This window comes from Eriocheir sinensis, chromosome 55, assembly GCF_024679095.1.
Source record: "Eriocheir sinensis breed Jianghai 21 chromosome 55, ASM2467909v1, whole genome shotgun sequence".
NCBI classification, from domain to species: domain Eukaryota; kingdom Metazoa; phylum Arthropoda; class Malacostraca; order Decapoda; family Varunidae; genus Eriocheir; species Eriocheir sinensis.
The window spans coordinates 6,817,962-6,841,254 of record NC_066563.1 but is presented as its reverse complement, the minus strand read 5'-3'; the positions used below and the strand labels follow the sequence as shown (position 1 = coordinate 6,841,254).

At 40.5% G+C, this 23,293-nt stretch overlaps 1 protein-coding gene across 2 annotated transcripts in view; it reads left to right on the top strand.

Annotated features, from left to right (window-relative positions):
• The window catches only part of LOC126983976 (uncharacterized), a 202,606-nt gene that overhangs the window by 49,292 nt on the left and 130,021 nt on the right, over positions 1-23,293 (top strand). For both annotated transcript variants that reach the window (XM_050837255.1, XM_050837256.1), the window contains exon 2: positions 17,192-17,719. The gene's annotated coding sequence lies outside the window, so the exon portion shown is untranslated. The remainder of the gene's footprint in view (positions 1-17,191; positions 17,720-23,293) is intronic.

Below are 23,293 nucleotides of genomic sequence, written 5' to 3'. Positions count from 1 at the left end.
CTCTCTCTCTCTCTCTCTCTCTCTCTCTCTCTCTCTCTCTCTCTCTCTCTCTCTCTCTCTCTCTCTCTCTCTCTCTCTCTCTCTCTCTCTCTCTCTCTCTCTCTCTCTCTCTCTCTCTCTCTCTCCTTCAAACTTCCATCATCTTACACTCTCATTAAACTTTAGCACATCCTCATTCTCTCGCGTCCTAAATTATTTCCATTTCTTTTATCCATCATCAGTCTCCCAAATCTCTACTTCAATTTCCTTGCCCTGACCCTTATCTTCTATGTCTTACTCGTGTTACTTTGCTTACTTTAACTTTCTCATTCCCTCACCTAAAAGTTCTAACCCTCCTTTTCTCTTATCCAACATCACATACTTTCTTTACCTCCATTTCGTTCTTAGTATCTCCCTGCATTCACCCTTCTATTCTATTCTATTATCATTCTATTCTCCATCATCCTCTCCATTTCAGCATCTCTATCTCCCTTTCCTCATTTTCTCTACCTTTTTGTCCACTTCTTCATCACAGCGTCCTCTCCTTAACTTCATTCCAGCTTCCTTCCCTCATCTTTCGCTATTCCTGTTTTTCATCATCATATCTTTCCTCTCCATTCCATCTTCATTTTCCCTTTCCTATTCTCTACCATTTCTCTTCTCCACTTCCACATCCTCCCCTCCTCTTTTCTATTTTAGCATCCTCATCTCCCTTTCCTCTTCCTTCTCTACCATTTATCTTCTCCATTTTCACATCCTCCCCTCCTCCTTTCTATTTCAGCATCCTCATTTATCTTTCCTTTTCTCCTTTTCCTTCTCTACCATTCGTGTTCTTTTCTACTCCTCTCCATTCCTGCTTCCTCATCTCTCATTCCTCATCCCATCGTCATCATTCCTGTTCCCCATCATCATTCCTCTTCCCTCCATTCCAGCATCCTTATCTCCCGGTTCTCATCCCTCGCCTCTCCTGGCTCCCGTATGGTTGTTGTGCGAGGTCATGCATGGTCTTTGTTTTTCTCCCTTTCACGAGGCGACACAAACTACAGAGTCCCATCACGCGGACGTTTTGCATACGATCTCCATTCTGACCCCACGCTATTGTGAGTTTAATGCCTCCTCTCATCCCTCTACCCTTCACTCGTCCTCCCCTTTCCCATCCTCTCCTTCCCTTCAACATTTCGAGCTACTGTGAGATTAATGCCTCCTCTCTCTACCCTTAACTTTTCCTTCCCCCGTCATTCCTCTCCCTCCCTTTAACATGTCAAGGTATTGCGAGTTTAATGCCTTCTCTGCCTCCTCTTCTCTCTCCTTTTCCCCCTTTCCTCCCTCTCCTTCCCTTCAACATTTCAAGCCATTGTGAGAATAAGACCTCCTCTGTCTCCTCTCCCTTCTCTCCTTTCCCCTTCCCTTCCCCCCTTTCTCCCTTTAACATTTCAGTCCATTGTGAGTGTAAGGCCTCCTCTCTCTCCTCATCCTTCTCTCCTTTCCCTCTTTCCTCAATCTCCTTTTAGCATGTCAAGAAATGTGTCTGCTCTTCCGTTCGTTCCCTCATCTCTCCTTTCTTTCCGTTTTCTTTCCTCTCCAAATTATCGTGATCGGTGCCTTATTCTCTATACTGCTTCCCACTCACCTCTTATATACTTTTCTTTCTTGTCTTATCCTTTATTTTTTTCATTTTTATCCTCTTATCCATTCTCTCCTTTTTTCATCTTTTTTATCTCTCTTTATTCCTTTTCCCATCATCCCTGACCTCCTTCTCTCACCCTTATTTTCACATTCCTCCACGTTTTCCCTCCTCCCATTCCTCCCCTTCTTTCTCTCCCTTATCACCTCTTCCATTCTTCCTGACGTCACTTCTTAAACGGTTTTCCTTCCTTCCTTTCCTCCCCTCACAACTCCCTCTCCCATTATTTCCTCTTTTTTCTACGTTGTCTCTCTTTCCTTTCCTCCCCTTTCTTCTTCCTCTATTCACTTCTTCAACCTTATTTCCATGACGGTTTTCCTTCCCTCCTTTCCTCCCCTCACAACTCTTCCTTTTCCCATTATTTCCTCATTTTCCACGTTGTCTCTCTTTCCTTTCCTCCCCTTTCTTCTTTCTCTTCCTTCCCTTTCTTCTTCCTCTTATTAAATCTTCAACCTTATTTCCATCACGATTTCCCCCGCCCTCCTTTCCTCCTCAGTCAATCATCCCCATTCCGTTATTTCCTTATTCCTCCTTGGCCTCCCTCCCTCTTCAACATGTCCTCGCAAATGTCCCTCTCCAAAATGCATCAGTCTTAAACGATCTCCTTAAATATGCTCCCAAAGTCCCCCTCCTTCTGTCCCTTCGGCGCCTCTTTTTCGTCCCCTTCTGGTCCTCTGGTCTGATGGGTTGAGCCTCCATACTTAACATCCAAATGGGCTGTTTAAGACTTCCTCCAACTTAGAAAAGGAATAAACGCCCGACATAACCGCCCGCTCTGTATGCCTGAGTGGCTGGCTAAGGCGTTTGGGTGAGGGTTGAATGGTGGTCGTATGGTTGTAGTCTCAATTTCGGGTGACGCTTTCGAGTTCTGGTTATGTTGTCTTCCTTTGATGAGTGACTATGGGCCTTTCCAGGTAGTTTAGGTATTCCAAGTTAATTGATAATGGCCTGTTGTTGTTGTTGTTGTTGTTGTTGTTGTTGTTGTTGTTGTTGTTGTTGTTCTTCTTCTTCTTCTTCTTCTTCTTCTTCTTCTTCTTCTTGTTCTTCTTGTTCATGTTCATCTTCTTTTCTTCTTCTACTTCTTCTTCTTCTTCTTCTTCTTCTTCTTCTTCTTCTTCTTCTTCTGTATCCCTGAGTGGTTGGGTTATGGCGTTGCGATGATGTATGAAATGTGTTTTTTTACAGCAAAGGAAGCAGCTCAAGGGCAAAAGAAAAATAACAGATAAAAAAAGCCCGCTAATCACTGCCCAATAAAAGAGCGCATAGATGAGTGGCCAAAAGAGAGGTCAATTTCGGTCACGCTTCTGAGTTCTGGTTCTGTTGCCTTCTTCCGATGAGTGATTTTGAGCCTTTCCTCCTCCTCCAGGTAGTCCAGATTAATTGATATCGGATAGGACTAGAGAAACTTCGTTGGTCTCAATTGCCGGGTGGATTGAAGGGAAGACGTATAACTTTGCCGAATCCTGTCTCCTGTTTGCTCCAATTATCGTGTAGTAGCTATTATTAGTGTTCTATATTGTTGTAGTAGTAAGCTTGTTAGTAATAGTAGGAGGAAGATGAAGAGAAGGAGGAGAGGAGAGGAGAGGAGAGGAGAGGAGAGGAGAGGAAAGGAAAGGAAAGGAAAGGAAAGGAAAGGAAAAGAAAAGAAAAGAAAGGAAAGGAAAGGAGAGGAGAGGAGAGGAGAGGAGAGGAAAGGAGAGGAGAGGAAAGGAGAGGAGAGGGAGAGAGGAGGAGGAAACATGGAAACATGGACTAGCAGGCAGCAGAAACCCTGTTGGCTCATTACTAGGCTGCCTGCGTTCAGTGATTTAATCAATCCGTTTGCCATAGGAGTGGCTTGCAGGGAAGGATTAAAGCACTTGTGTACCTACTCTTGGGAACGTTCAGTTTACTCCCGATGCAGCAAAGTGGCGATCAATGCGTTTCTTGAAGGAGTTGATGGTCTCTGCGCTAACCACTTCTGCAGGAAGGCTGTTTCAGTGGCGAACAACTCTATTCGAGAAATAACTCCTGCCGATGTCGGTATTGCATCGCTTTGCTTGAATTGTTTTTCCGTTGTTTCTTGTTCTCAGGTTAGTTTGTAGCGTGAAGAGTTTGGAGTGATCAACGTTGCTGAGCTTGTTCAGATACTTATAGACTTGTATCATGTCTCCCCGCAGTCGTCTCTTTTCCAACGTGAAGAGGTTGAGTCGCTCGAGTCGTTCTTCATAGGGTTTCGTCCTCAGTGATGGTATCATCTTCGTGGCGCGGCGCTGTACTCTCTCAAGTAATTCAATTCAATGAGGAGGAGGAGGAGGAGAAGGAGGAGGAGAAGAAGAAGAAGAAGAAGAAGAAGAAGAAGAAGAAGAAGAAGAAGAAGAAGAAGGAGAAGGAGAAGGAGGAGAACTAGAAGGAGGAGAAGAAATAAAGAAGAAGGAGCAGAATAACAAGAACAAGAAGAAAAAAAACAAAAACAATTACAATAAAGAGAGGAAGAAAAGGAAACAGAAGAAGAAGAAATACAACAGCAACAACAACAGCAAAAACAACAACAACAACAACAACATCAGAAAGGAGAACAACAACGATAACAGCAGGAAAAAGAGCAACAGGAAGAAGCACAACAAGAAGAAGAGGAAAAAGAAGGAGAAAAAAGAAAAGGAAACAAAAGAAGGCGAAGGAGGAGCAGGAGGAGAAGTAAGAGGAGGGGAAATCAGTAATGGAAGGGACGCAGGAATCGATTAATGGGATGAAGAGGGAGAACCATGAAAAGAAAGCTATTGAAAGGTCCCCATTGTAAAAGTCCTCCTTGGGAACACGTGGCTCGTCCCTTACGCAGGAGATCACAGTTTTTAATCTAGTACAGAATGGGGAAAAAGTAGATGACAAAAATTTGGTTGGAATCTTGTTTTGTAGGGTACGTTAACTTTTTGAGGGGAATTCGAACCTTTAAGTATTTTTGTTAAGGGGATTAGATGATTAGTAATGACCCAAGATTTTACTTATCAGGGGACAGGTTTTAATCTTCTCTATCTGTGTGTGTGTGTGTGTGTGTGTGTGTGTGTGTGTGTGTGTGTGTGTGTGTGTGTGTGTGTGTGTGTGTGAGGTCTTTGTCTGTCTGTTTGTCTATGTCTGCTTCTGCCTGTCTTTATCTTCTATCTCTGTTTGTTGTATGTATGATCGTCTGTCTGTCTGTCTGTCTGTTTGTCTGTGTCTGACTGAACATTTGTCTACCTTTGTATGTTACTCTTTTAATCTGTCTCTCTGTCTGTTTGTCTCTCTGTCTTTATGTCTGTCTCTGTCTGATGATGAATGGATATTTAGTGAAGAAACGTTAGATAAAGGAAGAAGGAAGGAAGGGAGGAAAAGGAGGAGGATAGTGGAAAAGGAGGAGTGTCTGTTTGTCTTTAAGTATGTATGTATGTATGTCTCTATGTCTCTTCTATTTCTCTCTTATCTTAGACGCAATAAAACAGGAAGACATATTTTTTTCATACCTTATTACTACCTCGGCCTTGGGTAAAGAGAGACCATTAATACCAACGCCAGACAGCCTTAATATAGACGCCCGACCTTTGCCGTCTACCCTTCCCCATAGACCCCCACATGAGGGTTCCGGTCGGCAGGGCAACACAGACGATCCTAATGCCGAAACCCGACCCAAGAAGTAATATATATCGAGACATAAGTGATCGGTTCTCATCATTACTGGCCTGGAAAGGGGATAGGTGATCAGGTCTGGGTGTTATTCTTGCGGGGAAGGAAGAAATGTGAGGGATACTTATAGGAAAAAAAAGAGAGTGTGAGGGATAACTATGATATAAGATTGCTGGGGTTGTTTTGCCATCTTCCTGTGACTTGAACTCTTTTGAAAATGGGAGTAAAGAAACTAAAGATAACGGGTAAAGGAAGGCAATATAATGTGATAGTTGGGTTTGTATTTCCACTTTCCTATGACTTGAACTCTTTAGAAAGGCGAGTACGGAAAAAGGTTAAGGGTTTAATGATATAAGACGATCACTAAGTGTGTATTCCCATCCGCTTCTAATTACCCTTTTTAAATTCTGTCACTTAGTATTTGGGTGCCTTATGCTTTTGTTTTTTTCACCTCATTATTTTTTTTGTGTGTGGCTGGGTTTGTATTCCACCTTCCTATGACTTGAACGCTTTCAGAAGACAAGTATCAAGACACCTCTCAAAACATATCTGAATTACCTTTTGCAATTCTCTATCATTTTTAATCTTGGAGGGGGGGAGGGGGGGGATTTTTTTCGGTCTTATTTTCATTACTTCATTTTGTGTTGTTTGCCCTCGACTCACTTCCTCTGATGTTAAGATTAATATGTCTGTTAGGGTGTTTAAAGGGTCTTGGGCGCTGTGTTGTGGTGGACATTGGAAGGGTGAGAGGAAAGACATTGACCGCGGGTGGTTACTTGGTTAGTCTACTGAAGTATTTGCAAGGTTCCTCAGCATCCCTCCCTCCCTCAGCATCCCTCCTCAGCATCCCTCCTTCAGCATCCCTCCATCAGCGTCCCTCCCTCAGCATCCTTCCATCAGCATCCCTCCTTCAGCATCCCTCCTCAGCATCCCTCCTTCAGCGTCCCTCCCTCAGCATCCTTCCCTCAGCCTCTCTCCCTCAGCATCCCTCCTTCAGCGTCCCTCCCTCAGCATCCTTCCCTCAGCATCTCTCCTTCAGCATCCCTCCTCAGCATCCCTCTCTCCTTCTCTGATGCAAGCTGACTCATTTTTGTTCTCATCCTTCGTTCCTCTCACTACCTTCTGCTCTTCTTCTTTCTCCTCCGCCTTCCCTCCTTCCTATGCTTTCCCTTCCTCCACCGCCAACCCTTCCTTCTCTCATCCTGCTCATTCTCATTTTTCCTACTTTGTTTTTCCCCCCTTTCATTATCTTCACTTTCGTTTCTCCTTCTTTCCTCCTTCTCCACCTCTTCCTTCTTTCCCTCCTCCTCTTCCTCCTCTCCTCTTACTCAATTGTATTTTTCCTACTCTCTTTTTTCCTTCATTTTCACTTTCGTTTCCTCTTACATCTTCATCTCATATTCCTCATTTTCCGTCTCCTCCTCTTCCTCCTCCCCCTCCTCCTCCTACACCTCGTTATCTTCTCTCCACTCCTCCTCCGTTTCCCTCCTTTTCTCCGCCTGGGTCCATTTATCAGGTGTCTGCTTCAAGCTTTTACCATATCTTTTCGTGCTCGTCAGTGAGAGATCTTTTTTCCCTCCAAAGATTTTCCTCTCTGTAAGCAGTTGCGCCCCACCTTTCATTCTCTCTCTGTCTCTGTCTGTCTCTCTGTGCACCTCACTTCCCTGTTTTAATCTCTGTCTCTCTGTCTCTCTGTCTCTCTCTATCTCTCTCTCCGTCATGCTCTCTCGTCTGTTTTTTTTTTCCTTCTGTTCTATTCATTTTTTTTATTTTTCCACTTTTGATCTTTTTTTTACGCCGTTTCTTTTCCTTCTCTTTTCTCTTCCCTTTCTTCTATACTACTTTCTGTTTGTCTCTGTCTATGTTATTTTCTGTATTTTCTCTCGTATGTCATTTTGTTCTTCTGTTCTTTTATTCCTTATTTTTATTATTATTCCGCCTTCTTGATTTTCTTTCCCCGTGTTTTCCTTTTTTTTTCATTATTCATTCTTTTATACTTCACTTTCTGGTCTCATTGCTTATTCTTTTTGTTATTTTCTCCTTTTATCATTTTTTTTCCTTCTGTTTCATTTACTTTATTATTTCCTCTTTTTATTCTTGCTCTTTTTTTCTTCCCAAAGTCCTTATGCTTGTGCCTGTCCTTCATCCCTTCTTCCACTTTTCGTTCTCCTATCTCCCTCTCTTCATTCTCCTTTATTTTCTCCTATTCCTCCTTTATTTCACTTTTTTTCTTTCACTTTTCGTTCTATTCTCTCAGTTTACTCCACGTCCCTCTCTTCCGTCTTTATTTTCTCCTACTCCTCCTTTATTCCACTTATGTTCTTTCACTTTTTGTTCTTTTCTCGCAGTTTACTTCAAGTCCCTCTCTTCCTCCTCCTTTTTTTTTCTCCTCCACCTCCTCCACTTTACTTTCATTTCGTCACCCCTCTCGTTTTCCCCGAACACACACTTCATTACCTGCACGTCTCAATGAAGAGCACCTGAGAATCCCTGCTCAGGTGTGTCAATATTTTTTTAAGAGTTTGCCCGTCAGAAATTCTCTCTCGGTTGTTTCCTTCTTTGACTCGAGGCGAAAATATAGTAATTCATCACCTTAAGCGACCAACCAAGGGACGCCGAGTAGTTGAGGCAGAAGAGTTTTTTTTATGTTGATGCTTAATATTTCTGTCTTTCTTTCTTTCATTTTTTCTTTCTTCCGTTAGTTAGTTAGTTATTCCTTTTCTTCTTTCACTTTCTTTTTTCTTCTCTGTTTCTTTTCCTTTCTTTTCCTTTTTTGGTGCGGTTTTTTTTCTCTAATGATTTATCGATGGTTAATATGCTGTGTGTGTGTGTGTGTGTGGTTGTGGTTGAGAGAGAGAGAGAGAGAAAGAGAGAAAGAGAGAGAGATCAAATAAAGAGTGTATTGTCATTCTAATTAAGTCATTGCACATTGCCGACATAATCACTGTATCATGTATTGGCGCGCGTCGCTGTCCAATAGACGTCGAAGCCCCACCAAGCTCAGACACACACACACACACACACACACACACACATTACTGATTATCGTGCTTTTAAATCAACTTCACGCGTTGAGTCATGTGTTTATGGCTTTATTATTATACGCATTTCACCTCCGCCCAGACAAAAATGCTTAGCTATATTATGTCATGTTAAATATATTATGAATTAGGAGATAGGGATTAACCTGGAAACAAAAATGCGAGGAAATGAAAGGAAAAGGATAGGGCAAAAAGTGAAGAGAGAGGAAAAGGAAAGGAAGAAAAGGGAGAACTAGTGAGTAAGGAAAGGAAACAACCAGAAAAAGAGAAAGAAAGTGTAGGGGAAGGAAAGGAAAGGGAAGAAGGAGAAAGGGAAAGAAAGAGACTCTAAATGAAGGGAGTAAAGATAGAAGGTAACCACAAAAAAAAAGAACTGCAGAGAAAGAAATGGAAAAGGGAAGGGCGAAAGGGGAAGCAATGAAATAAGAAGATTGAATAACCGGAAAAAGAGGAGAAAAAAGGGCAGGTTAGGAAAGAGGAAAAAAATGGAAAAAAAAGGAAGGGAAGACGCGCAGGACACCACAAGGACATACTTACTCCCCCTATTCCTCTACCCACTCCTCCCAAAAAATACCGAGGAAAAGACGAACTACAAATATCTTATAACTCACGCGAAGGAGACTTTGAGAGCACCGCGGGAAGATATACAGGATCGGAAAACAAGCGCTTCACCTTTTCTCTCTCGATCGCCCAGATGTATGAAGACAAAAACGCCCAGGATGCTGCAGAGGCGGGAGATGAGAAAGATGCACCTCATATCTTGATGCTGCGGGGCTCAAGTGGGGATGGTGGGGACGGGAGAAGATGCTTGTTGAGAGAAAGTGATACACAGATAGATAGATAGAAAGAAGAGATAGATGGAGAAAAGGAAGAGATAGATAGAAAGAGATATCGATAGAGACAGATAGAGAGATATGAAGGTTTAAACACGTTCTAAACCAGCATTGTGTATATATTACGAAGAAAGTGATACACAGGTAGATAGATAGAAAAAAGAGATAGATGGAGAAAAGGAAGAGATAGATAGAAAGAGATATCGATAGAGACAGATAGAGAGATATGAAGGTTTAAACACGTTCTAAACCAGCATTGTGTATATATTACGAAAGAAGAAGTTTGGAAAGGGTAAAGAAAAGGGATTATGGGAATGTGGAAGCAGGAAATAGTGGAATACGAGTGAAAGTGAAGTTGAGAGAAGGAGAAATGGAAAAGGAGGAAGGAAAACAAATTAAGTCACATAATGGGGAACGAAAGAATGAGAAACAAGTGAAAATGAAGATAAAGAGAGAAAAGCCAGGAAACAGATTAGGTCACAGATGGTAAACGAAAGCATGGGAAAAGGGTGGAATAGAAGAAAAAGAGACAGATAGAGAGAAAATCCATCAAAAAGAGGCGGAAAAAGGGAAGACAAGGTAGGAATAACATTATGTTTAGCGCTTGAAAAAGGTGAAGGGAAGAAAATATATTGTTGGCGTTGAGATATAATGGTTGAACACGCGAGAGAGAGAGAGAGAGAGAGAGAGATTAGCTGGACTTACATCGATTCCTTTAAGTTACGCAATAATCACATAAGCCCAGGCAGCAGAAATTTTGGGGTCCAGGTGTCCGCCAGGTAAGATTATTAGGAGCCTTGGTTTGAGCAGAATTTACGGTGGATTTCGAAGGGCGGCTGATGACGAAAACTTGAGGGCCGAGAAAAGTTTTTAGACCATGAACTTAAGATCATTTTAGGAGGATGAATGAGACGTTTGATGTGTCAGGGAAAGATAGACAGATAGAGATAGATAGGTAGATAGATTAATATATATAATGAGAACGTGCAGGAGAAACTTGAAGGCCGAGAAAAGTTTTAGATCGTGAACTTAAAAGAACATCGAAGAGGATGAATTAGGCGATTAATATTTGAGAGAAAGATAGATAGATAGATAAGTAGATAGATATAAAGAAAAGTAAAAGTGAGTGTTGAAGTGACGTAATTAGTAAAGTGTCTTAGGAAAAGGCAACAAGGTTAAGGAAGACAGAGGGAAAGGAAACGGAGGAAGGGGGAAAACAATAAGGAAAGGAAATAATCAGAAAAGGGAGAAAAAAGCGCAGGGAGGGAAGGAAAGGGAGGAAAGAAAAAGGGAAAGAAAGAGAAACTAAATGAAGGGAGTAAAGATAGAAGATAACCAGACTGAAACAGATTGAGAAGCGACAAACAGGAATCATACGAATACATTTGACTGGAAGGAGAATGAAGAAAAAGAGTACTAAGAACTTAAGGTGCTTGCGAGTGCGAGAGAACACGGATGTACAAACCATCACTCTTGACTTTCTCGTTGTAAGCAGATAGATTGATAGAAAGAGATATGTAGATTTTTTTTTCACAGCAGAGGAGTCAGCTCAAGGGCATAAAAAAATGAAACAAATGTGAAAAAAAGCCCGCAAATAGATAGAGTTAATTGGGAGCTTTGAGATACAAGTGAAGGTCTATATTCCTGGGTACTCTTTCTACGTACAGCTACATGGAAGAGCCTTAGGGGAGTAAACAGGCGAGAGGTACAAATATTAAGTATAACATATATTGGAAACCTAATATTCACACTCATTCTCTCTTCGTATATAAACACTGTTGGCTGCAAAACTACATTATCACAAATTTGAGTTAGCATGTGTTGATTTATTCGTAAACACTATTGGGAATCTTTCGTTGAATTGAGGGGCAAATGTACAAGGATGGAGTTAGCTTCGGTAGCTTAATATTCACTCGCGCTCTGTGCTAAAAATTGTATGTTAATAGGTGCTGGGGTTTTCGCCTTCATATAAAGTCAGTATTTCAATAGAGAAGCCGTGTACAAAGCTAGCGTAACCTTAGCCCGGCAGCAGCGACGGGCCAAATTTGTGGCTTTACCGTGTAGCAGCGACGGGCCAAATTTGTGGCTTTACCGTGTAGCAGCGACGGGGGCCAAATTTGTGGCTTTACCGTGTAGCAGCGACGGGCCAAATTTGTGGCTTTACCGTGTAGCAGCGACGGGCCAAATTTGTGGCTTTACCGTGTAGCAGCGACGGGCCAAATTTGTGGCTTTACCATGTACCAGCGACGGGGGACAAATTTGTGCCATGATATAACCCCCCAAAAAGAGATGATGCATAAACTGATGACAAATGCGTTGATATGTATTATGAAATGGTTTGCGTGAGTGATGATTTTTTCTCATTTTCCTCGCTTAGAAGGGCCTTTAAGAAACATGATCCCCGCAGCTACCGGGTTAACAATCATGAGAAACATAATATTCTCTCGCGTTCTGTGCAAAAAAATGTGTTCAGTAGGTGATGTTTTTTTTTCTTATTCATATGAAGTCAGTATTTCTATAGAGGAACCGTGTGCTAGTCTGGCTTAACCTTAGTAATCATTAGAAACAAAATAATAACTCGTGTTCTCTGCAAAAACTATTCAGTAGGTGATGTTTTTTTTGTTTTTTTCTCGTATTCATATAAGTCGGTATTTCAGTAGAGGAACCGTGTACTAGGCTGAAGAAACGTAAACAACCATTGAGAAGAACAATAAATTTACTCAAGTTCTCTACAAAAAAATAATAAAATGACGTTCAATGGTTACGTATTCATATAGCAAGTCGGTATTTCAGTAGAGGAACCGTGTACTAGACTGGAAAAACGTAAACAATCATAGAGAAGAACAACAAATTTACTCAAGTTCTCTGCATAAAAAAAAAATTCCGTTCAATGGTTACGTATTCATATAGTAAGTCGGTATTTTAGCAGAGGAACCGTGTACTAACCTGAAGAACCATAAACAATCATAGAGAAGAACAATAAATTTACTCAAGTTCTCCGCAAAAAAAAAAAAAAAAATGAAGTCCAATGGTTACGGTTTCATCCCACATAAAGAAGGGCGTTTGCTTAGTAGAGGGGGCGAGTCCAAGGCTAAGGGGACGCTTGGCACGCACTGGGCACTTGATTAACACACCGCCGCTGTCCGCCACGTAGCAGCCGAGAGGTGAGGCGACGTGACGCGATTCCAGCTTCTGCCAAAGTCTCGTGTTTGTCTTGCGCCTCACACATGACAACCAGAAGAACTAACCTGTGTGTGTGGGGTGGGAGGGGTGTGTGGGGGTTGTGTGTGTGGGGGGAGGATGAGGGAGTTGTGTGAGGGTAGGAAGGGGTTGTGTATGAGGGGAAAGGCGGTGTTTGTGTGTTTGTGTGTTTTCAGTGCAAGTGTGTTTCTCCTTTCTCTCTCTCTCTCTCTCATCATCGTAATCTTCAGTCTTACTCTCCTCTATCATCCCTTTGTTAGTATCCTTTTTATCCCTCTTTTTTTCTCCTGTCCTGCGTTTTATAATATATCACTCATCTATTTTCTCTCTCTCTCTCTCTCTCTCTCTCTCTCTCTCTCTCTCTCTCTCTCTCTCTCTCTCTCTCTCTCTCTCTCTCTCTCTCTCTCTCTCTCTCTGCCATCTACTTAACGTCTGTTCTTCGTTTTTTTAATCCTTCTCTGCTAGATATCCTTTTTTTTTTTTCGTGGTCCTTGACTTCTGCAATCCCCGTTACTTAACCGAAGTTCATTCTACTTTACAATTACTTTCTGATTCAGTTTCCTATTAGCTTCACATTCATTTAATTTTATATATTTTCACATTCATTTTAGTTTTACCTTCACATTCATTTTATTTTCACCTTCACATTCACTTAACTTTTACCTTCACATTCACTTAACTTTTACCTTCACATTCACTTAACTTTTACCTTCACATTCACTTAACTTTTACCTTCACGTTCACTTAACTTTTACCTTCACATTCACTTAACTTTTACCTTCACATTCACTTAACTTTTACCTTCACACTCATTTAACTTTTACCTTCACATTCACTTAACTTTTACCTTCACATTCACTTAACTTTTACCTTCACATTCACTTAACTTTTTCCTTCACATTCATTTTATTTTCACCTTCACATTCACTTAACTTTTACCTTCACATTCACTTAACTTTTACCTTCACATTCACTTAACTTTTACCTTCACATTCACTTAACTTTTACCTTCACATTCACTTAACTTTTACCTTCACATTCACTTAACTTTTACCTTCACATTCACTTAACTTTTACCTTCACATTCACTTAACTTTTACCTTCACATTCACTTAACTTTTACCTTCACATTCACTTAACTTTTACCTTCACATTCACTTAACTTTTTCCTTCACATTCATTTTGTTTCCACCTTCACACTCCCTATCTGTTTTCCTTTCTCCTCACATATATTTTTTTCCTCACCTTCCTAGTACCGTACCTTCCGTTTAAAATCACCTTTACTTTTTCCTCCGCTATTCCCTTCCAACATAAATACGAATCTTTACCATCAACTTATTTGTACCTTATAATTAGTATCTACCTACGCCTCAAGAGCTCACTTTTAGGTATCACTCTCATCAAAGTCTTTCTGGGAATCGCGCACAACGTACTCTTCTTCTCACGTAAAAGATGATTACTAAGCCTTATTCTGTTGTTTCCCTTATATAAATGAGTGTCTCCTTCTCCTACACAGACTTCTGGAAATTGCACTCCCACCAGGTCTTCATTATATCAAAACGCTTTACTTTTATGATATGTCAAGAATTATATGAAAGAGGGTAGTACTGTTTGTCTACGTATATATATTTTTTCCCCAGTCGAGGGCCTTTCATTAGACTTCATTCGCCAGCTTTTCGTTTGAAGTACGCCAAGTTTTCATTAGTATACCTAAAAACTCTTAGAAAAGCTTATAGCATCTTTATGTTATTACCCTCCCACAAGTGTTCCATATCAAACGCGGTAAACTCTTTTTTCGTTCGAGTTAAATGATGACGTTGCTCTTATGTAACTGTTATGTTATATGTTTTATTTTTCCCATCAAGGTACACTCAGACAACACACGCCCACCAGCTGTCTCTTTGTAACACATTTTAACTTTCTTTTTTTATCTATGTACATTTGTGAGAAACGCTATTTATGTAACTGGCTTGATATATTTTTTTTCTCTGTTTTAAGTATAGTCTTTCCGCACAAAAAATACTGGCATCAATACTCTTTGTGTGTGTGTGTCTGTGTGTGTATGTGTGTATGTGTGTATTTCTCTCTGTTTTTTGTCGTCCTCGCACTCACTTCCACGCCAACACATACCTCTCACAGACCCACATAGCGATGATTATTTTCTCTTCCCATTTACCATGTTCCTTGTCTCTTTTATGCCCCTCCTAAGCCCACCCCACTCATTACTTTTACTAAGCTCCCGCCTTATATTTTCTTCTCTTCCCTCTTTCACAGTTTTCTTTCCTCACTTTTTTCTTTTTTTTCAGTTCCCCTTTTCTTTCTCCTCTCTTCCTCCTTTAATTTTCCTCTCTTTCCTCCTTTCATTTCCCGCTCTTCTTTAACTATTTTTCCTCTGTTCCCCCTTTCATATTTCTCTTCTCTTCATTTCTTTTTTTCTTTCCCTATTTTCTTTTCTCTATACTCCCTATCTTTTTTTTTCTCTTCCTCCTTTTTTTTTCCTCCCCCTTTCATTTTTCCTCTCAGCTTTGATTTTCCTTTCTTACCCCTTTCTTTTCTCTCTCTTTCCACTTTCATTTTTCCCTTGCCTCCTCTTTCCCTCTCTAACTCCACTTTTTTTTTTCTCTTTCCTACCCCTCATTTTTTCTTCCCTCTTGCTTTTGTCTCTTCCTAATTCCCTTTTTCTTCTTGTCCATTTCTCTTCTCTCTTACCCTCGTTCAGTTTTCTCTCCTCCCTATCCATGTTTTCTCTTCCCCATTCTTTTTCTCTCCTTTCTTTTCATTTTCCTCATTCCTTTTCTCTCCTTTCTTTTCTCTTCCCAACTCCTTTTTTTCCTTTTTGTCCATTTCTCTTGTCTCTTATCCTCCCACGTTCATTTTTTCTCTCCTCCCTATCCCTGTTTTCTCTTCCCTATTCCTTTTCTCTCCTTTCTTTTCATTTTCCTCTCCTCCCGCTTCATTTTTTTTACACGAGTCATTAGCTTTAACGCCTCCCACAACCCAGTAATCGCCAATCCATTAAACACCCTCGCCACTCCAGTAATGAGACTCCTTTTTTTATAGTGTCACGTAACCTCCCTTTCCTCCCTTCCTCTCCCTCCTCCCTCGCCCTCCCTCACCGAGTCACTTTCTGCCTCGCTTGGTTCACTTTCATTGGTTACCTTAAATGTAAGTCTATTTTTGCTCTCTGTTTCTTTCTTCAGTTTTATCTCTCTCTCTCTCTCTCTCTCTCTCTCTCTCTCTCTCTCTCTCTCTCTCTCTCTCTCTCTCTCTCTCTCTCTCTCTCTCTCTCTCTCTCTCTCTCTCTCTCTCTCTCTCTCTCTGTGTTCTATTCATGAGTTATTTGTGGTTTTGTTTAATATTTTTCCTTTGTCTTTTGCTATTTTTCTGTTTCCTCTTCTTCCTCTTTCTTCTTTTACTTTACTTGTTTTATTTTGTTCCTAGGCTTCTTGTTCTTCTTGTTCTTGTTCTATTATAGTCTCTCGTGTCTTTTTCTTCTCCTCCTCCTCCTCCTCCTCCTCCTCCTCCTCCTCCTCTCTACCCTAACCCTAATGCAAATTTTTACTCCTCCTCCTCCTCTTTCTCCTTCAGGCAAGATTTGATCCCTTATGTGTGTGTGTGTGTGTGTGTGTGTGTGTGTGTGTGTGTGTGTGTGTGTTGTCTCGTTGTCGTAGTGATTAGACAGTGTCGTGCAGGAATGGGCTAAGTCGTTCGTATTTTTTTTTTGTGTATTTTTTTGTTAATGTTTCCCCTTGCCTTTTGCACGCATCACGTTTTCTTTGAGTGTGGCTCTCCTTTTCTATTCTTTTTCTTTGTCACGTAAATTCGTCGTCCATCAATGGTATTTTCGTCGCTAAATTTAATGAGTTTATTTCTTATATTGTCAGTTATTGCTATTTGCATTCGTTTAAGTAAGTAGTAGTATTAAATAACAGTGTAGTTATTAGTTATTGTGTATTAGTGTTATTAGTCCGGTTTAATTTATACATTTCTATAATAGTTGATCATATTTTTTCTTTTTTTTCTTATGCCTTTATCAGGTTGTGTCATATTGGGGATTCTAGTCTTTTTGTCAAGTTTATAAAGGGTTTGATAGGCGTTTTGATTCTTTATTTCTCATCTCTCGGTTTGGGAAGATTAAATTTAGGCAGATTAAATGTTACTGAAAATGTCACGATCTCTCTCTCTCTCTCTCTCTCTCTCTCTCTCTCTCTCTCTCTCTCTCTCTCTCTCTCTCTCTCTCTCTCTCTCTCTCTCTCTCTCTCTCTCTCTCTCTCTCTCTCTCTCTCTCTCTCTCTCTCTCTCTCTCTCTCTCTCTCTCTCTCTCTCTCTCTCTCTCTCTCGGATTTATTGAATGTATTTTCCCTGTTTAAATGGTACGTTTTTTCTCATTTTTTTTTTGTACCGGTTCGTTAGGTTGTGTTCTTTGCTCTAATTGTTTCTCTTTTTTTCTCTGCCTTTTCTTCGTTTTCAGGTTTGTTTAATGTCTTTTACTAATTCTAGACCTCCATTTTCAAACCTCTTCTACCAAGTTCCTTAAAAGTGTGTTGTCAGTTATTCTAATTCTTCGTTTGACTTCCTCTTCAGGTTCGTTAAACTTAAATTCTTTGTTACATTTCTTTAGTTTTTTCTTTTTCTCTTATTTTTCTTACCTGGGTTGTCAAATTAATCTTCGTTGTTGAAATTATCCCGTTCTCTCTCTTTTTATATATGTATGTATATATATAATTATGTATGTATCTGTGTATCTCTCTCTCACACTTTACATGATTTAAGATTGTGACTCCTGTTTTGATTCATTGTTTTCTTATTCTTTTCAGGTTCAACTCGCCAACAGCATTAAAAATCAGTCGCCGGAAAAAAAGAAATACAAAGAAAAATAACTCTTACTCCGATGAATGAAAATAATACCAAATAACTGCGCTTGCCATAGATACATAGAAAAAGACAGGAAGCAATACACAACGAAAATCACAAGAAAATAACTGTCTCAAATGCTGTAAAGGTGGATAGATAACATAACAGCGAAACAAACTACCCCCCAAAAGATTCGTGAGGTAATCGGTCATAAAAAACAACAGATTAAAGAAGAAAGTTAAATCTGTTAGTGTTCTCATCTACGTGAATTAAAAGGCTTAATCACCCATAAGAACACACCTGCTCACACACCTAACACACCTGCTATGGCGGCACCCAGGTAAAGGCAGGTCGATGGAGTTAGACAGCGAAGGAAAGTGAAAGTATTTGGACGAAAGGAGAACAAACAGGAAAAATAAAAGGAAGGGAAGAATTAACCACCCCAGGATGCAGGATTTGGGCGCTCTCCTCTACATTCCAACCATCAACAGGTACGTGAGTCTTACCTGTTGTGTGATTGGTGGTGCTTGTTTTGTGTGTTTGTGTGTTTGTGTGTTTGTGTGTTTGTGGCTTTGTTTGGGTTTGTTTACTCTGCGAAGTGAATTGAAATAAGAGAGAGAGAGAGAGAGAGAGAGAACGTCCGTGCATTTGTGTGTGTGTGTGTGTGTGTGCTCTCTTCCCTATGAATATTTATACAATGTTTAGTCAAGCTCGTATGATTCCGTATTCTATCTCTTTTACATGAATATCATTTAACTTTGTGTGTGTGTGTGTGTGTGTGTGTGTGTGTGTGTGTGTGTGTGTGTGTGTGTGTGTGTGTGTGTGTGTCTCGTAGTGGAGAAGGTCTGTCATGCCGCTGGAACTTAAAATAGATACCCCCCCCTCCCTGCTCTCTCTCTCTCTCTCTCTCTCTCTCTCTCTCTCTCTCTCTCTCTCTCTCTCTCTCTCTCTCTCTCTCTCTCTCTCTCTCTCTCTCTCTCTCTCTCTCCAATATTGCCCCTCTCAAGCATTTGTTTGTGTATCTTCACTAAGTAACATCGTATGTCATAAGCATGAGAACCTCCTCTTCCTCCTCCTCCTCCTCCTCCTCCTCCTCCTCTTCCTCCTCCTCCTCCTCCTCCTTTTCCTCCTCCTCCTCTTTAACCCCTTTCTCTGCCTCATCTCCCATCACCTCAACCTCAAAAAAGTTCAATAACGTCGATTACTCCAAATTCTTTGAACTGCAAACCAATTCAATAACTAGAAATAACGGTTTACCCATTCAGTCTAGTCGATGTAACACAGACATTGGAAGGAGTTTCTTTTCAAACCGAGTCATCCGCCACTGGAACAATCTTCCCTCAGAAGTAGTAAATGCGAATACCATCAACTCCTTCAAATATCGAATCGACCGTCACTTCGCTGCGTCGGGAGTAAACTGAATATCGAGGCGCATCCATCTGCTCCTCAATATCGAAATGCTTTCATCTGCTCCTCAAGCCCCAAGTGGCTGTCGAGCAGATTAAATGACCAAAGAGGGCAACCTAGTAATGAGCCAATAGGCTTTCTGTTGCCTGCATTTCTATGTTTCCTCTCTTTTTGCACCCCTTCTGGTTTTCTTTCTTTCTCTCCCCTCTCCTCTTTATCCCTTCTCTTATAGCGTTTCCTTTTCACACCCTTGTTCTTCATCTCCCATCACCTCCTCCTTTTCTCTCCTCTTCTACCCCTTCCTCTATCTTCATTTCTTCCTCCTCTTTATCTGTTATTTCTTTCTCCACCTCCCTGACTCTTCTATCTTTTTTTCCCTCTCTCTAATCCTTCATGATCTCCCTTGCTCCAGTCACTTTCCCCTTTTCCCAGGTATCCCGTTTTCTGTAGCTTCTCTCTTCTTTCCTCTCCCCTTCGTTTCCTTGCCTTTCCGCTCCTCACCTTACCAATTCATCTTTCTTCTCTTTCTCCCTCTCTCTTACCCTCCTTCACTCCCTGTCTCCTGCTCTCTTCACCTCCTCTTCCCCCTCCCCCCCTCATCTTTTATCCTTTTTTATTAACTTCCCTTTCTTCATTCTCTATTCTCTATTCTCTATTCGCATCACTAATTGCTCTATCTACCTGTCCTCCCTCTTACTCTTTCTTTTTTTGCTTCTCTATATCTACTGGTAACCTTCTGATTTTTCTCTTTTCCTCCCATTTCCTAACCATTTGCTTCTCTCCAACTTCACTTCCTTCTTTTTTTCGCTCTCTTCTTCATTTATTTATATCCTTTGTTATCCCTCTCATACCCCCTCTTTCTTTCCTCTTTTTTTCTTCTTTAGCTTTTTTTTCTCATTTGTTTCCTTTTTTTATGCCCTTGAAATGACTCGTCTGCTGTAAAATAAAAAAAAATAAATAAAAAAATCGTCTCCCTCCACTTCTTCCTTTTCCCTTTTTCTCCCTCTCCTTCTACTTCCTTCTCGCTTTTCCTTTTGTTCGTCCTTTCCCTTTCCTCTTTTTCCTCTCAAGTCTACTCCTCTCATCCCATCTCTTTCCTTTCTTTCCTCTCCCAGCTACTCTCCCTTCTTCCATTCTCTCCCTTCCCTTTCACTCCACATCTCTATCCCCCTGCTATCTCTCACATTCTTCCCTTCGCTTTCCTCTCTCTCCTCTTTTACTCAGTCGTTTCCTCCAGCCCCTCTTACTCCCTTCTTCATTTCCTCTCCTTTCACTACCTACCTCCTTCTCTCTGCTATACCTTTTTCATATCTCTTTCTATTTCCTCTCCGTAGCTATTCGTCTCTCCCACCTCACTCCCTAGTCCCTTTCTCTCCCATCTCCCTTTCTCTCTCCCTCTTCTCCGTGGCTTCCCCCCGGGTATCAATTAAGGGCGGGAAGGGAGCTCCACACAATCGGCTGTTTTCTTTGCTTAGTGCTACAGTGATGCTTCCCTTTGTGAGGCTGAAACCCGAGCCTTACGTAAGCGTTCGTCGGATTTAATAAGCTTCCCTTCTCTCTTTTTTTTTCGTGTGTTTGAATCTTCTTCTTCTCTTCCCTGTCTGTGTTTGTTGATGTGGATGGTTTGTTTTGTTTTCTTTCTTTTTGCTCTTCTTTTGTGTGTAAGGTTTTGTGTTTGGAGTTCCTTTTTTTCTTTTTTTCTTCTTTGTGTTTTTTTGTGTGTGTGTGTTTGTCTTGCTTTTTTTCAGTTTTTGTTGTTGTTGTTGTTAGTAGTGGCGGTGTTTGTAGTGGTTTTCTTTTCTTTTTCATCTTTTTCTGCTTTTTGTTTTTGTTTTCTACCTGTTCTTCTTTTTATTCTTAGTTTTCTTCATAGGCGTTTTCTTTTCTTTTTCTTTTTTTTATCCCTTCCTTTTTCTTTTTATTTTTTCTTCTTTTTCTTTTTCTTCCCTTTTAGTTTTCTTCAAAATCACTTTCTTTTTCATTCTCTTCCACCATCTTCCACCATTATCCCCATCATAATAAAAATAATCCTGCTTCTTCATTTTCTTTTCCTTCTTCTTCTTCTTCTTCGTCTTCTTCTTCTTCTTCTTCTTCTTCTTCTTCTTCTTCTTCTTCTTCTTCTTCTTCTTCTTCTTCTTCATCCTCATCTTCCTTTGTCTCTCCCCGTCCATGCAACCGACGCCGAACTTGAGAGCCCGTAAACACAGTATATATTCCGAGAACTAATTTTAAAAGTTGTTCCGCTTCGGCGCAGTTTCTTGATCGTGACTCGCCGGCGTTATGAAGAAATGAAGACCGGAAGAGATGAAGACGAAGGAGGAGGCGGAGGAGGAGGAGGAGGGGGGGGGGAAGAAGAAGGAGGAAGAGATGAAGAAGTTAATACCACGATCAAATGAATATCAAACGAAGAATTAACAGGAAACCGAAGAGATAAGCAGCTATGAAAGATAACATGCAGCAATTACCCTCAAAAACACACAACACATGGTTTCTACGCCGCCTCACGCACCGGTTTACAGAGGCAACAAAGGGATTCAAAGGGGGGGGAGGTGTTCGATTCCTTTGGCGTGGGATCAGACTCTCCTTCTTAGCGGACTGACTACCATTGGCCGCGTCTGCAACCGCCTGATCCGATCCTCTTTTGGGTGCCTTAGTTGAGGCATTTTACGCAGATTTGAAGCGTAAACCGAAGCTTGACGAGGGAGATTTGAGCCTCTAAAAGCCCATCTGTTGACCTGAGAGTATTTACCTGGGAAAGAAGAGAGAAAGATTGAGAGAAAAAGAGGTAGGTGTTTAAAATGCATCAACAACCTAGCTATTTTTAGACTGTGTGCGGGAGTGTTGAGGAGGATAAGGAGGACGAGAAAAAAGACGAGAACGAGGAGAAGAACCAGGAGGAGGAGGAGAAGGAAGAGAGTAAAGAGGTGGAAGATGCTGAATATAAAAAGAGACAGGAAAAAGGAAAATAAAAGTAAAGGAAGAAGAAGAAAAAGAACGAAGAGGAGAACGAGGAGGAGGAAAAGGATGAGAGTGAAGAAGAGACGGAAAGAGGAAAATGAAAATAGAAGCAAGAAGAAAAAGAAGAGGTGTATAAGAAAAGTTGAAGAAGGTGCTGAAGATGAGTAAGGAGACTGAGGAGGCGGAAGACAAGTTAAATGCGGGTTAAAGCTGCCTCTGAGGTTGTCAACATGAGCTTGGTGTCTCGTAGAGGGTGACACGAGAAGATATTTTTAAAGAGGTGAAAAATAACATGCAAATGGGGGTATGAGGGACACATTCATGACCTTATACCCAGCCTTAGAAACTGGAAATAAGAAGAGAACGAAGAAGAAGAAGAAGAACTAAAAGAAAATGAAGAGCTAGTAGAAGATGTAAAAGAAGAAGATGAAGAAGAAGAAGAAGAAGACAAAGGTGAAGAAGGAGAAATAGGCTGAAAGATGAAGAGTTTATGCATTACCTTAGAGAAAAAAAGATGGAAAAAGAAGAAAAGAAAAGTAAAGAAAAAACGACGAACATATATAGAAAAAGAAGTAAAAGAGGCTGAAAGATGAAGAACATATGCATGACCTTAGAGACGAAGAAGAAGAAAAAGAAGAAGAAGAAGAAGAAGAAGAAGAAGAAGAAGAAGAAGAAGAAGAAGAAGAAGCAAAAGAAGAAACAGAGGCTGAAATATGTAACCCGTTTGCACGACCTCTGAGGCAATATATAATTAGCTAAATAGCCTTAAAATAGACCACGAGAATTATGGTTTCTGGGATTCACGTGTAATGGTGTGCGTTGAAATATTAAGTGCAAGGGAAGTAAGGTAGGCAGGTAGGTAGGTGGGGAGAACGTTGATGTATTGAACGGATGGCAAATGAGGTGGCAGAGGGAATTTATGACTCCACATTCCGAGGTCAGAAAAAGAAGTAGAAAAAAAAAATTAATGACATAACACGTTTCAAATTTACGGCTTCTTGAGTTTGTATAAAGGAATGAGTTAGGTGGATGTGTTTAAAGCGAGAGAAGTAGGTGAGAAGGTAATTGAAGGTAATGGATTAACTTTCTTCTCGTTTCTTTTTCTTTTCTTCTTTTTTCCTTTCCCTTCTCTTTTCCTTTCTTTTTCTTTTCCTTTATTAATTTTCCTTCCCTAATTTTTCGCCTCTTCTCTTCTTCTTTTCTTTTTTCTTTTCTTCTCTTTTTCTTTCCCTTCTCTTTTCCTTTTACTTTTTTTCCTTTCTATTTATTTTCCTTCCCTAATTTTTCTTCTCTTCTCTTCTACTGTTCTCTCTCCCCCATCTTTTCTTCTCCCCTCTCTTTCCCTTTCTCCCCAACCTCTCTTAAGAAGGGACAGAATATATTTACTGATTCAAACTTAAAAGGCAAAAAAATAAATAATGAGAAAACAGCTTTGAAATATAAGACTTCTGCAATTTGTATGAAGGAATGAGTTAGATGGATGTGTTTAAAGCTGGAAAAGGAGGTTAGAAGGTTGTTGAAATTTTCTCCGGGTGGCGTGTGAAGTGACAATATATTTACTGATGCAAAAAATAATAATAATAAGACGTGACACGCTTGTAATTTAAGGCTTCTGCAATTTGAATGAAGGAATGCGTTAGATTGATGTGTTTAGCGGAAGAGAAGTAGGTGAGATGGCAATCGAAATATTATCCAGGTGG